We start from the raw sequence: 15416 nt of genomic DNA on the forward strand, positions 1-15416 counted from the left end.
AAATCAAGGATGGTTTCTACGCAAGTCTTTATAAATGAGGCCCCTGGTCTGATTAGCGTTCACACTGGCATTTTTGACAGCAAACCTAAAGATACCTAAACCCTGACATTTAAAACGAGACATTGAGAACTTAGAAAAAGCACCGGTAGTTTATTTACAAGTAGATTTATACAGACAGTAACCGCAAGAAGTTTAGCGGCCGCCGCCATCTTAAATGTAGTCACGATAAGTCGAGTGTCGAGCACCAAGGAATTTATCAGCTTATCAACGTATCAGGTTGTAGTTTCCTTGGTGCTCGACACTCGACTTATCGTGACTACATTTAAGATGGCGGCGGCCGCTAAACTTCTTGCGGTTACTGTCTGTATAAATCTACTTGTAAATAAACTACCGGTGCTTTTTCTAAGTTCTCAATGTCTCGTTTTAAATGTCAGGGCCCTTGGAAGTCTACCAATGAAGTGTGGAGCTACTTTGTGCCTCGTAAATGGCGTAAAACAGTGATTTATTTACATGGCTCCTTCGATGCCCGATTGACTTTCATTGACAAGCTGTTGTGAGCATCGGCTAACTAACCCCAGATTTCGGACAGCAGTGGACAAGACGAGATGAGATATGCAAGGTACGTTTACACTCGGTATCATGATTCAATACACTTTAGGTCAAAATCACACCGGAGTTCTCCTTTAATAGAGCAATTGTACAACAGAGTTAGTTTTAAACAAACCAAACATAACAAGTGTGAAAACACCCATAAACTTGCTAATCTAATTCTGAGGAGGAAAAAAAGACTATGTTCTCAGAATTGCAAGTTTGTATCTCAAAATGCTGACCTAATAACAGGCAATTGTGTTTTATAAAGTCAGATTTTCAAGATAAAAACAGGCAATTCTGACTTTTTTTTTCAGAATTGTGACTTTCTTTCTAAGAATTGTGTTTTTATCTTGCAATTCTGAGAAAAAAAAGTCAGAATTGGCAGATGTAAACTCGAAATTGCAAGAAAAAACATCAGACTTGTGAGATAAAAAGTTGCAATTACTTTTATTTTTTATTCAATGGTGTAAACTGGCTTTTATGGCGTATAGTTTGAAATGACATTTAAATAAAAATGACCTTAAATACTTATTTTATAACATAAATAACATAATACATAAACTAGATGTAAAATGTATGTAAAATGTAAATATGTAAAACAAAACAAAAAATACCCTAAAACTAAAATACATGATTTTTGCAGTTTGGTTTTGTACAGTTGTGTACTGTATGTTATTTTCAAATTTTAAAAAAGGAACCATACCAATATATAATAATCCACTCAATACCTAGATTTATATCAGCTCTCTCCTAGTGCACTTTTATTGAGATGTGATATTGTGATATTGTGCTATATTCAATATCAGGCCCTTCAGCTTCTTTTTGATTCTTTTTTCCCTTTGGTCTGCCTTTGAGTCTTTGAGGTGAGTCTCTCTTTGTGTTTGGCCTTTGTGGAGCATTTTCCTCCTGACTTTGAAGCTTGGGTGAACGTCCCACAGCCTTAGTGTTTGTTTCTTTGCAAAAATTACTGCCTGTCCTACTTGGTTTCTCACCCCTGACCATATGCTTCCTCCTAGTGATTCTCCTCCACAGCTGGAGTGAATATGGAAGTCTGTGCTATTTTTTGGGGTCAGTAAAGGATAGACGTTCTACAGAAAGACCGGATCATATAACTGGAGCGGATTCTAGACCCAGCTGTTCTCTCGGGAAGTCATTATTCCTTCTAGGGGACCACTGGGTGGTACGGTTCTTACAAGTGCATACATTCCACAGACGAAAAGACCACTGTCTGGAGAAAAGGAAATTGAACCGCTCACATAAAATCTTCAGTAACTTTCACAGTTTGTATCTATGATGTTCACATTTATAGAAGCATGTATATTTTTAATCAAGTTTGGTGAGTTTTGTAAAATTCACTGTCAGCTTACATATTTCATTTCTCTTTGTAGTTTCTTTTGTGTGGTGTCTCTGTATATGCGCTATGTCAGATTTAAACGAGCTCACCCATGAGGCTGAGGGCAAATTTAATATCTTTGAATATCCTCTAAAAAGTTTCTCTTTATTTTGAAAATGCACAGAGAGAGAGAACAAAGACAGACCTTATCAACATTCACACAGCTATATTTAGAGCTTTCCTCATAGCCTTACTTTTATAGGTAATATTCTGCTGTAAAAACCATGTCCCTGGGTGAAGAACTGTCATACATCAAGTCCAAAGGAGATCTGACAGAGTTAAAGGTACAGGAATACACATGTTGGATATCATTTCAGCTCTAAAAATAGATCAAAATAGCAATCCAGCTCTAGAAATCTACTTGGTCTGTCTATGCAGTACATTTTCATGTTTCCATTGCATATATATCGTCATATATTGGATAAAATATATATAAAAAAATGAAAGTCATTTTTGTTATTTTTTTTAAAAGCACAATTTAGCAATTAAATTGGATTTGAAATAATTTCATGATTTTTGATGACTTCTTATCTCACAATTCTGACATTGTTCTCGCAATTTCAAGTTTGCATCTCACTATTCAAACTTCTTTTCTCAGAATTGTGAGATATAAATCAGAATTGCAAGATATAAAACTCTAAATTCTAAGAAATTAAGTCAGCTTTTTGATATATAAACTCACAATTCTGCTTTTGTTCTCAGAATTGCATAATATAAACTCGCAATTGCGAGAAACAAAATCAGAATTGTGAGATAAAAACTCGCAATTATGATTTTTTTTCCTCCCAAATGCAAGTTTAAATCTCACAATTCTTTTTGTGAGATAAGAAGTCGCAAATTAACTTTTTAATTTTTTTTTTGTTCAGTGGTAGAAACGGGCTTTCATAGTAAAGTCAGAATTGTGAGATGGACATTGGATAAAATATTTTTTTTAAATGCAAAAAACAAATGCAAATCATTTTTGTTATTTTTTTAAATCTATAATTTCATGATTTTGATAAATGATTTTTGATTTTTTTCTTTAATTAAAATTATTTCTTTTCTTATATATTTGTTCATTTCTTTCTTTCTTTTCTGATGAGATGACATTTTGGTCACAATGACAGCACAAACAACAGTGAAACATTGATTTATTCATGATTTTATGATGCTGATTTGATGAATGTGACTAAAACAAACTGTTACATAGATAATTTTGTATAAAAATGTATCATTTGATAATTTGTAAAAATACATATAGGTTATCCTTTTATAGAAATACTAAAACAATTATATTATCATTTTTTATTGATTTGCTGACAGTTCAAAGAGGTATTATATTGTACAACAATAACCAAAATCATAAAACCAGTGGAATCGTCTTATATTAATATATATATATATATATGACAGCAATTTTCATATATTTCATGTAAGACGCTTTACTTTACACATGCATTCTGATGTCTGTCGGACTACACACTGCCAAAAGCAGAAGATTTACAACAAATCTCATTTGACTGTCACAGCTGATGTGTCGTGAGAAATAAGAGCAGATATTCAGCCACAAGACTCTTCCGTCTGGGGAAACTGCTCACAACGATTCATTAATGAAGCTATCACACACATGAATGGTTTTATATTACTAGTATTTCACTGTCCTCTCTTGTGGATATTGCTGTTTTAGAGTGAATTGCCCTGATGCAAAGGATCTCGGGCTGAAGTGAAAGCTCTATGTTTCTGATCGTCCATAATAGATCTTGGCTCTTAAGCATAATCTCAGAAAGAACCCTGAAACTCATGCCAGCAAACTAGTAGCAATTGGTGCTTTTCAAAAGTGAAGCGCAGATGTTGGATATCAATGGCAAAGTGTCTGCAGATCAAATTTTCTTGCGTATTTTGGTCTCTGCAGTGTTGCTCCCAAAAGCTGCCTGCCTTTCAAAACACTACGCAGTCAAATATCTAAATGAAAATAATTTACCAATCTCAGAAATTTTGCACTGTTTATAAATACATATGTGCAGAAAACATGAAAAGTGCTCATATTGCTCTCATGGACTCACAATGAAGCTTATGCTCAGAGGTGGGCGATATACCGGTGGACATGATTAACTGGTAGAAATTTGTCAACCAGTAGAAAATGTCTATCATGGTTACACGCTCATGTGACGCTGCTGTGCTACGTGGTCACAAAAAGCAATTAGCAGCGAAAGAGAGTTAATTTCACTATATGCACATGCTGTCCAAGAGACTGTCTATGAGCGCTGTCAGAGAGGTGCACACATGTGAGAATGGTGTTCATAAAGCGTTATTTTTGATGCTTTATAGGCCTTAAATAGTTAAATACACACACTTTTATGTGTCAAAATGCCCATCTTTGCAAGTCTCCTCGTAAACACAGTAATTCAGGTCCTAAGTTAAAGCAAACACTTGAGAAAGCAAGCACATGTGTAACAGTATATTGGAATTTTTTACTGCTCTTGGCTAAACCTTATTTTTTTTAGTTAAATACGAAGAAATATATATTCTAATATTGACTCCATTGACAATAATGATGAAATTTCTTTGGTATCAAAAATAATTGATATCATAAAAAAAAACTATATTGTGTTGCAGCCGATAGCCTAGTGGGCAGCTTTAGGCGTCCTGTGTGAATCCCGGCTCACTGACCTTTGCCGATCCTGTCCCACCTCTCTCTTCCACTTTATTTCCTGTCTCACTACTGTGCCCTCCATAAAAGGCAAAAACGCCAAACATAATCCGAAAAAAAAAAAAAAAAAAAAAACTAAATAAAAAAAATATACTATATTGTGATATATATCATTACAATGTAATAAAATTGCTCATATCATGGTCTAAGATTTTGGTCATATTGCCCACTCCTACATACACTGAAAAAAGAATGACATAGAAACAATTTTAACTCAGATTGCTAGTAAATTTCACAATTAATTACAAAGAAATGGCAAGTTATACAGAATTAAATGTGCAATTTTAAAATAGAAAGACTGAAATTGTATTTTCTTGTAAAATATACTCCAATAAGTAAATAAATACATGTTGTTTTATTTACAAATTTACAAAGTGCTCGCTGTTGGAAACTACAGAGATATGTACCTATTGTCACGTGAAACAATGAGGTCAGGGTCCAAATGCAGGGAAGAAGATTTTAATTAAACAAATAAACAAACACAACAAAAAGCCAACACGGCAGAACACAACATAAACTCAAAAGAACAAAACAAGGACTAGGTCTAGAGCCGGGATCTTGAACACACAGACAGGATACACAAAAACATGTAATGCAACCAGAGTGATGAGTGGAAAATGAGAGTTCTTATAGTCCGGATAATAGTGAGCAGGTGTGAGTGTAATCAGTGCTAATGACAAGACAGGAGTGAACGATCAGGGAAGTGCAGTGCAAGGGGAACAGCGACCTCAGGTGGCTGAGGGAAAACCCCACAGCCCAGATCATGACACCTATTGGTTCATTTGTTTTTGTTTTGTTTTTTTGCGTCCCGCGAAACCTTTCCCAAAGGTATGTTTTCGTCATGAGATCAGGTTGGTTGTTCACCAAAACCTGGATATTAAAATGGAGTGTTTCTCTAGATCTTTTTCTTGTACATTAATTACCGTCAGCCTAACTGAGCTGTTAGGCTGTTGAGCAGTCCACATTGTTCTTGTGCCAGACAAATGCTGCTCTAAATGTAAAAATGAATTACATCCTCTATTATTTTAAAATATAGCCCTCTTAAATAGCTTCAGTGTGGTTGGGTGCTTTTAGCTTGTAGATTTTAATTAAATTAAATTAAATTGAGTAACTCGAGCTACAGTTTTAAAGTCACTCCTTTAACACTGATAGCTTATAAACTGTTAAAAGTGAAGAAGGCGATCATCTTTATGAACGTTCTCAGCATTGCTGTTTATAATCTCCAATTTAATGGCATCCAAACAATTTCTCTGTTCTGAGGAGAATGAAATTCCCTTGAACAGAGTAGAGCTTCTGTGATACTGGCTTTCATTGTTGATTAAGAGTCAAGTTCATCTGGCACAAAGAGGGAGGAAAAATTTACTTCAGATGAAGTTCATCATGGCTGCCAAGGATGGAGGAACAGTGCGCTCTCTTCCAACTTCTATTTTCTTTGAAATATCCTCAAAAGATATGCAGGGCTATTCAGGAGGGTTTGAGATTCAATTTCTTGAATGGGAAGCAACATCCATTTCATCTTACGAAATACTTGACCTATCTCACTGTCTGCATCTATGACGGGAATATAAAAAAATGAGAATTTGGCTAGGCCAAAAAACCTTGCGCAGTTGATTATCCAGTATTATGAATCTGCCAGCCTTGCCTTCAAGGTCTAATCAGTAGCGTAACCCAGAGCTTATGAGGTCGAACAGAATTTGAAGCAAGTTTTTATTTTTTGCAAAAGCTTATTTTCAAGGTATGCTTGGATACATATTCATAGCACTGGGTTTTCATAGCCTGGACAAAAAATCTGCTCTGTCAATAACTTTGCAAGGGCAGGTCAAAACTCACAAAACGATTATATATTTAAAAGAGAAAAACGTCTGAGCTTGGCAATCTCCTCTGCTGGAGTGTCAAAAGCACAGAAATCCAGCTGTCCGGGATACTTTTTTTTTGGCCTAGGCTTGTCACATAAATTAAATACTAAGTTTTGAAATCTCATTCTGCAAAGGTGCGAAACACCTCTCACTTTTCGCCAGTTGAATTAAGACAGCAGCCGGGCATACAGATGATGGAAGCTGCAGAACAATTTAAGAAAAGATGGATGATAAGGCCCAGACTGGATATAATGTACTTGTGAAGAGGTCCCCGTAGGTCTGCACTAGAAAAACATCTTAGAAAACAAGGCTTTTGATAGCAGTACCAATTCACTGTGGCTTCACCTTTCTGTGGTGGAACAGCCTGTAACAAATTAGTCTGGTCCTCTCTGCTGTGGACACAAACACCTGTGCACTAGCAGCACTACAATTCACTCTCCCTACAACAAAGACAAGGGAAATGCAATATTTTAAAGTGAACCATTGAAAATACTTAAGTTTATGAATTTGTTTCTCTGTATGTGGCCAAAGGCAGGGTCTAAAGGTCTGAGACCACCAGGGGCTTGCACTATTTAGAATTGAATTGAGGATCTTTTTTAATAACAATTCAGTTCTTGAATTTTAACTGAATTTGCAAACAGGAAAAAAACATTGTGATTGAAATACATATAACCAATTTGTATCTAAACAAGAAACTTTGTTTCTTGGAATACAATCAAAAGGTATTTCTTCAATTTAGAATTTTGCACAAACCTGGAGACCTGCGTATCTACCTACCTGTCTACATGTCTGTCTGTCTGTCTGTCTGTGTGTCTGTCTGTGTGTCTATCTACCTATCTATCTATATATCTGTCTGTCTATCTCTCTGTCTGTGTGTATGTCTGTGTGTGTGTGTGTGTGTGTGTGTGTGTGTGTGTGTGTGTGTCTGTCTGTCTGTCTGTCTGTCTGTCTATCTATCTATCTATCAAGCGGCGGCGTTCCAGCGGTACCTCCCTCGCCGCGTTATTACCACCGAGGCTGCTGGCTGCGTTATTGCCACCGAGGCCCCCCATGGGTCTGATGGCAGCAGCTTCCAACGTGATACCTCTTGGACTACTGCACATGAGGCCCCTACAGAGGTGGCTCAAAACCAGGGGTTTTTCCCCGAAGGAATCAAGGTCACGCGGCGCTGCTTACATGCCTTAGACATGTGGAAGAAACCATGGTTCCTTTCCCAGGGCCCAGTGCTGGGAGCTCCTTGCCACCGCGTAACGCTAGCGACAGACGCATCCCTCACTGGTTGGGGAGCGGACATGAGTGGCCACTCAGCCCACGGTCTGTGGGCATGCCGCCATCTCCTTTGGCACATCAACTGCCTGGAGATGCTGGCCGTGTTTCGAGCTTTAAAACACTTCCTCACAGGAAACCGTCATGTGCTCATACGCACCGACAGAACAGCGGTTGTGTACTACATCAACCACCAAGGGGGTCTGCGTTCACGGCCGTTGTTCAAACTGGCGTACCAGATCCTCTTGTGGTTCCAAGGCAAACTGCTATCACTAAGAGCGGTTCATATCCCTGGCCACACGTCCAGACGTGGGCGAGGCTACGTCTGTACGCCTTTCCCCCGATTGCTCTGCTCCCGGGAGTTCTAGAAAGAGTGCGCCGGGACGGGGTCCAGCTACTCTTGGTAGCCCCGTTCTGGCCAGGTCGAACGTGGTTCTCAGACCTGATCTCCCTCCTAGACGGCACTCCATGGGAAATACTGATCAGGAGGGACCTTCTCTCTCAAGCGGGCGGCTCCATTCTGCATCCCCGCCCAGAAATGTGGAAGCTGTGGGTGTGGCCCCTGAGGGGGCACAGCTCATAGCTTCGGGTCTCTCAACTGAGGTTGTTGAGACCATTCTTCATTCTAGAGCTCCCTCTACGAGGAAACTTTATGCCCTGAAGTGGAAACTTTTTTCCTCCTGGTGTAGAGACCGCCAGTTAGACCCAGTCAACTGCCCGATTGGTACAGTTCTGGAGTTCCTGCAGACCCGTTTCTTTACAGGGCTAACTCATTCCACCCTTAAGGTTTATGTAGCGGCACTCTCGGCCTACCACACACCTATTGAGGGACGGACTGTGGGTAAAGACCCCTTAGTAATTCGTTTCCTATGCGGTGCACTGAGGTTGAGACCTCGGGTACGCCCCCGGGTACCTACCTGGGACCTCGCTGTGGTGCTGGAAGCGCTCTGTAGGCCACCCTTTGAGCCTATAGAGGAAGTCTCTGATCGCATGCTCACGATCAAGACTGCTCTGCTACTTGCTCTTTCTTCTTAAAAAGAGTTGGTGACCTTCAGGCCTTGTCAGTGGCCCCTTCTTATTTAGACTTTGCGCCCGGTCTGGCCAAAGCATTCCTTTACCCCCGTGCAGGGTATGTTCCCAAGGTCCCTACATCCACACCACAGCCCATCGTACTCCAGGCCTTCTATCCTCCTCCATTTCTGAAGCCTGACCAGCAGAAGTATAACTGTATGTGTCCAGTGCGAGCCTTGGACACATACGTCCACAGAGCTGCCCTGTGGCATAAGACGGAGCAACTTCTCGTTTGTTATGGCCCCCCTAAGCGGGGGTGCCCTGCTTCTTAGCCTACTATCAGTAGATGGATCGTAGATGCCATCTCTACTGCATATGAGTCCTCTGGCCTCCCGTCACCCCTGGGGGTTAAGGCTCACTCAACTCGAGGCATGGCTGCCTCGAAGGCCCTTCTGGCAGGTGTCCCGTTTCAGGACATCTGCAATGCTGCGGGATGGTCCACACCTCTCACCTTCGTCAGGTTTTACGACCTTGACCTCAGGGTTACTCATGGTTCTTCTGTCCTCTCGTCCTAACCTATACAGAGACAATTTTTCCCTCTTGTTCTGGCAATTTCCCCAGACAGAGGTGTACTACAGTTCTTGTCCTGGCAATTCCCCAGGCAGAGACCTATACTTTCGTGTCCTGGCTTGTTCACCAGGCTCATCCTTCTTCGCCCCTTGCTCTGGCTGTTCCCAGACAGGGACTTGGAATTCTGGAGGCGTGGGTATATTCATTCCTCATAGCGCTTGATGCAGCTGGAGTTCCCGGAAGGTAACGACCCAGGTTACGTATGTAACCCAGGTTCCCTGAGGGAATGAAAGCTGCGTCAAGGGCCACAATTCCGGCGTCCCTGGAGCGCTTGCTGTATTCCTAGAAAGCTGACGCCGGCTCCATCACACGTAGGGCTGTCGCGATAACCGCAATACCGCGCTATTGACAAGCATAACCGCAGAGGAATGCAACAACCGCAGCAACCGCAATATTTGCATGTTTTCTTTTTTACGTAAGGTTTTGCCCTTCTCGCTTTACTCTTAATGCATGTGTACTGAATATTAATTTAGTGATAAGTTAGTAATGGTAACATAATGTGTACCTGATTTGTACAGAGGTTCAGTAGATTTGCACTTAACAAGCCTAAACTGACAGCGAATGAGAGCGAGAGATCGACTGAGCATGTGCGATTACCTGCGTCTGTCCTTCAGGCTGAGTCAGATATATATGTGAAACTAGCTTGTCATGTCCAAGTAAAGCAAAATCTCTGTCTTAGCATCTATGCTCTGCTGGTCAGCTGATTATTTAAAAGTGGCGATTAAAGTTAAAATGATTTCAACAGCGTGTTTCATTACGTCTCTCTTTGAATAAATGAGAGTTTTTGAACGTGCACGTAGTTGAATGAACAGTTTAAAGACTCATTTAAAAACAGTTCCTTGCCTCCATCTTGTGGCGTAACAATGAAACTGCACTGACTGACAGCTGTAGAACACGCAGGTGAATTATTAACAGAAAAAGTCTCTTGTCCAGTCAGATTCGAGGATCCGTGCTGTTAAATATATATATGAAGAGTTCAGATGTACTGTTTCAACAAGATTTGGTTTCGGTATATATATAATATGGCGGTAATACCGCAAATCGCGCTATTGAGCCACTCAAAATTACCGCAAGGGAAATTCTTTAACCGCGACAGCCCTAGTCGCACATGCTTTTATACTTCCTGGTCGCTTACATCACCCCGCCTGTGACGTCACGCCCTCCTTCAGATTGGTTATACACACGATATTCAGAGCGTGGTTCGCCAATGACGTTTCCCATAGCGCTTGACGCAGCTTTCGTTCCCTCAGGGAACCTGGGTTACATACGTAACCTGGGTCGTTTTAATACAACTCAAATGCTGCTGTGATTTAAGCAAAAGTGGAAAAACATTAAGAAATGTGTGTAATTTTTTTATTTCAGCTTTTATTCAAATTGTTATGCTGATAACTTAATTTGTAGTGAATAAAAAGTAGTAAATTAGAATTGCAAACCAGAAACATTGTCACTGGTGGCCTCAGACATTTTGGCCCCTGGTGGATATTAATAGAGATGAGTTTTGTCTTAAGGAATCTTGTCAGATGCATATCAGAAGAAAAAGTGAATGAATCTTTTGCGAGACTTTTTAGCTTTCATCTTCCGTTTCCCAAATGACAAACCCAAAAGAAAATGAATGTTTGAGTTCAGGGAGATCAACATTTTCAATAGCAAAGAGAAATAGCTTTCAAGCCAAAACATATCCTCTTTCTTTGAACCTAACTTTACAGCACTTTATGAACAATATCAGAAGTTCATATACAATGCCACAGAAACTTCGTAAGCTCCTGACCTTTCTCAACATCTGAATTCAATAACTTTCTCTCTGTTTTTTCTCTGTCTCCCCTTTTGACACTCCTTGGCTATCTCTTTCTCGCTCACATTTGTGTACCGCACACTTTTGCCATACTGTGAAAGACACCCACTGCTCCAAGCTGGAGGGGCCCATTGTACACCAGTCTGGACTGAGCCCACCCTGTGTCGACTGCTGTGTTTGATTAGGTAAGTTAGGTTTGATTGACAAAGGCTGCAGGAAGATACAGACCGTGAGAATAGCTAATGAAAGAAGTACTTTGATCAAGATGTGAAAAAAAAGTATTAATCAGAACTGTGTTCATACGGATTTAGAATAAAACATTCAGTCATGTGATAATATCATGAATGATTTGAAAATAACATTTTAATGATAATTCTAAACTCAATGGGAGGGAGACGGAATACTATTTATCTACTAACAAAATCCAGGAATAATATATTCAGACTGCCACAGCAAATGTACAAATTTACAGTCTACATGTAAATTAAAACCTGAAATAATGCAATGGAGCAGTTACATTATGTATAATATATAGCAAAATTATAGAGAACAAAAATAGAAACCAGATTTAAAAGCACACACACATTTAAAAAAAAAAAATATATATATATATAGTGGGTACGGAAAGTATTCAGACCCCCTTAAATGTTTCACTCTTTGTTATATTGCATCCATTTGCTGAAATCATTTAAGTTCATTTTTTCCTCATTAATGTACACACAGCACCCCATATTGACAGAAAAACACAGAATTGTTGACATTTTTCAGATTTATAAAAAAAAAAATATATGATTATTAAGAAGGGTATGAATAATTTTGGACATGCCACTTTTTGTTTAAATGTAAATAATAGATGAGTAATAATCTTTTCTACAATGATGCCTCTTGTACATCGTCTTATAATCGTCTGGGAGATGTCTGTATCATTTCTAATAAAAAAAAACTTGCTGGTTGAATAAAAGTAACTTTAAGTCAGAATTTGCCAGGGGTATGAATAATTTTGGCCTTAAATACATTATTAAAAAATGTATTTAAATGAACAAGCATGATCAATATATATATACTGATCATCTTGATCATGCTTGTTCATTTGAATACTTTTTTTAAAATGTATTATTTATTATTTGTTCTTTCATATTGGCATTTTATCATTACTATATTTTTTTAGAATAATTAATTTATTAATTTTACCACAGTTAATTAATCTATTTGATCATCTTGATCAAGTGAAATTTATCATTTATTATTTGTTGTGTTCATATTGGCATTTTATTGTTACTATATTTTATAATACCTTATTAATTAATTAATTTTACCACAGTTAATCAGTTTGAAATGTATAATTTACTACATTTTTATAATAACTTTTCACATTTCTTTATTTGTTTCTTTATTTTACTACAGTTAATTATTTGATCATATATATTGCCAATTTATTTAATAACTTTAATTTAAATTTAATTTGTATAATAATATTTATTTATTTACCTACAGTTAATCTATTTGATCATCTTAATCATGCTTGTCAAATAAATTGTCAGTTATTATTAGTGTTCTTTTTTCATATTGGCCTCTTATTATTACTACATTTTTATAATAAATGTTTATAATAAATTTTTCTTTAATTTTTCATCTTGATCATACTTGTTTATTTTAATACTTTCTTTTAATAATTTGTAAATAATTTGTTCTTTTCATATTGCCAAATTATTGTTACTATATTTTTATAATAACTTTTTTTTTTTTAACTAAAGTTAATCTATTTATATATTTGATCATCTTGATCATGCTTGTCAATGAAATGTATTATTTGTTTGTTCTTTCATATTGGCATTTTATTATTACTATATTTTAACAATAACTTTTTATTTGTTTATTTGTAACCTTGGACCACAAAACCAGTCAAAGGGGTCCATTTTTTTAATTGAGATTTATTTAAATAAGCTTTCCATTGATGTATGGTTTGTCAGGATAGGAAATATTTGGCCAAGATATGACTCTTTGAAAATCTGGAATCAGAGGATGCAACAAAATCTAAATATTAGGAAAATAGCCTTTAAAGTTGTCCAAATTAAGCTCTTGTCAATGCATATTACTAAATCAAAAATTTGGTTTTTAGATATTTACAATAGGTCATTTACTAAATATCTTTATGGATCATAATCTTTACTTAATATGCGAATTATTTTTGGCATAAAAGAAAAATCGATAATTTTGACACATACAATGTATTTTTGGCTACTGCTACGAATATACCCATGCTACTTATGACTGGTTTTGTAGTCCAGGGTCACATTTATTGATTTATTTTACTACAATTAATTAATCTATTTGATCATCTTGATCATGCTTGTCAATGAAATGTATAATTTATCATTTGCTTGTTCTTTTCATGTTTCATGTTGGCATTTGATTAAAGCAAACTTGTGCAGACAGTGAGAATTCTTTTTTTTTAGGCTGCCTCATGACGCAGAATAGAAATCCAATTTTATGCATAATAAAGAACCTACAGCGATGAAGAAAAAAACACAAATACAGACGTGTGTGAAAAATCAAATGACTAAGTAGAACCTTTGTGCCTGCTGCCTTTAGTGAGGGCTTCTGTGAATTAGCTGAGAAATAAATCTCCCTTGCTGAGTTTTAAAGACATTTTTCATTTTACAGTGACCTGAAAGCTGGAGGGCTTGAAAATGTGCTCTATATGGTTATGAGAGTGAGTTGGCTGATGCACAATGACTTAAGTGCAAGAGGGAATTTCTGCTGTGTCACTGTGCCATGCTTATGTGTACTGTAGTTATGTTGGATATGAGTAATTTGTGATTTGATGATGCTCATCTCCTAAAAACACTTTGAAGGAGCTGTGTCATATCACATATCGAGGTTGTATGGTGGATCGTGTTGTTTCTCTGAGGGATATCAGAGGGATTGGAAAATAATGGGAAGACAGAGTTAGGGAGCGTTCAACAATCCCTTGGGATTTCGATTGATGGGGCCGGATTTGATTCATCTGCCCAAAGTATTGATTTGTTTTTGCTGTAGAGATGTACAGCCCTAATCATGCTCACTCTGCTTCTTTCTGTATTTCATTCTCTCCACATTCTCCTGCTCAGACCACTATTATCTCCTCTGTTTTCTGACATTTATAACTTTCTTCCACTTTTTCTCCCCAAGAATGCTCTATAGTGAAAATATAATTTCCTATGCTGTTTATCTATTTATGTATGTATTTGGTAGGATATAGGGTACTATCCTTCCTTCATCTTCTTTTCCTCCCGTGTTGCATAAACGGCTCTAAAGAAAATATGTATTTGCGTTCCATCTCAGATTTCATCTTTTATTCTAAAAACACAGAATTTTAAACAGGTCGAGCAGCAATGCAGCTTCCTGGTTCCCACCAAACAAACAACAAACAATGTCATACTCTCACATGAAAATGGAAAGTAAACCCATGAGTGGTACAGTAAACAACATAAAATACAACATGAAATAACATTTCTAATAAATAACTAGAAAGAAGGAAGGAACGTAGGAAGGAAAGAAAGGAGAGATGGTGAAAAAGCTTAATTGAATAATTAGAATAAAAGAAAATGTTCAATGTCTCAAATGAGCTCAAACATCAAGCAGCAATACAGCTTTAGTTCCTTTCTAGTACAAACAAATAATCAACAATGTCATATTTCAACATGAAATAATAAATTAATAAATTGATAAATAATACAATTACATAAGTAAAACTGTGAAAAGTCAAAAGCCAAGCAAAGCAGTATTAAGGAAGGAAAAACTGTCTCCAAATAAATAAATAAAATAACAACTGTAAAATGTATTAAAGGAAAGAAAAGAGGTCAAATGAGAGCTCAAATGTCTCCAAAAATAAAATATAACAATAAAATTAAATATAATAAAATAAAATTAAATAACTACTGTAAACTGTATTACAAAAAGAGAAAATAGGTCAAATGAGAGCTCAAATGTCCCCAAAAATAAAATAAAATAAATTAACTACTGTAAACTGTATTTAAGGAGAGAAAAGTGATCAAATGAAAGCTCAAATGTCTCCAAAAATAAAATAAAATAATAAAATAAAATAGCTACTGTAAACTGTATTAAAGGAGAGAAAAGAGGTCAAATGAGAGCTCAAATGTCTCCAAAAATAAAATAAAATAAAACAAAAATAACTACTGTATACTG

The sequence above is a fragment of the Garra rufa genome, chromosome 22 (genome assembly GCF_049309525.1).
Source record: "Garra rufa chromosome 22, GarRuf1.0, whole genome shotgun sequence".
NCBI classification, from domain to species: domain Eukaryota; kingdom Metazoa; phylum Chordata; class Actinopteri; order Cypriniformes; family Cyprinidae; genus Garra; species Garra rufa.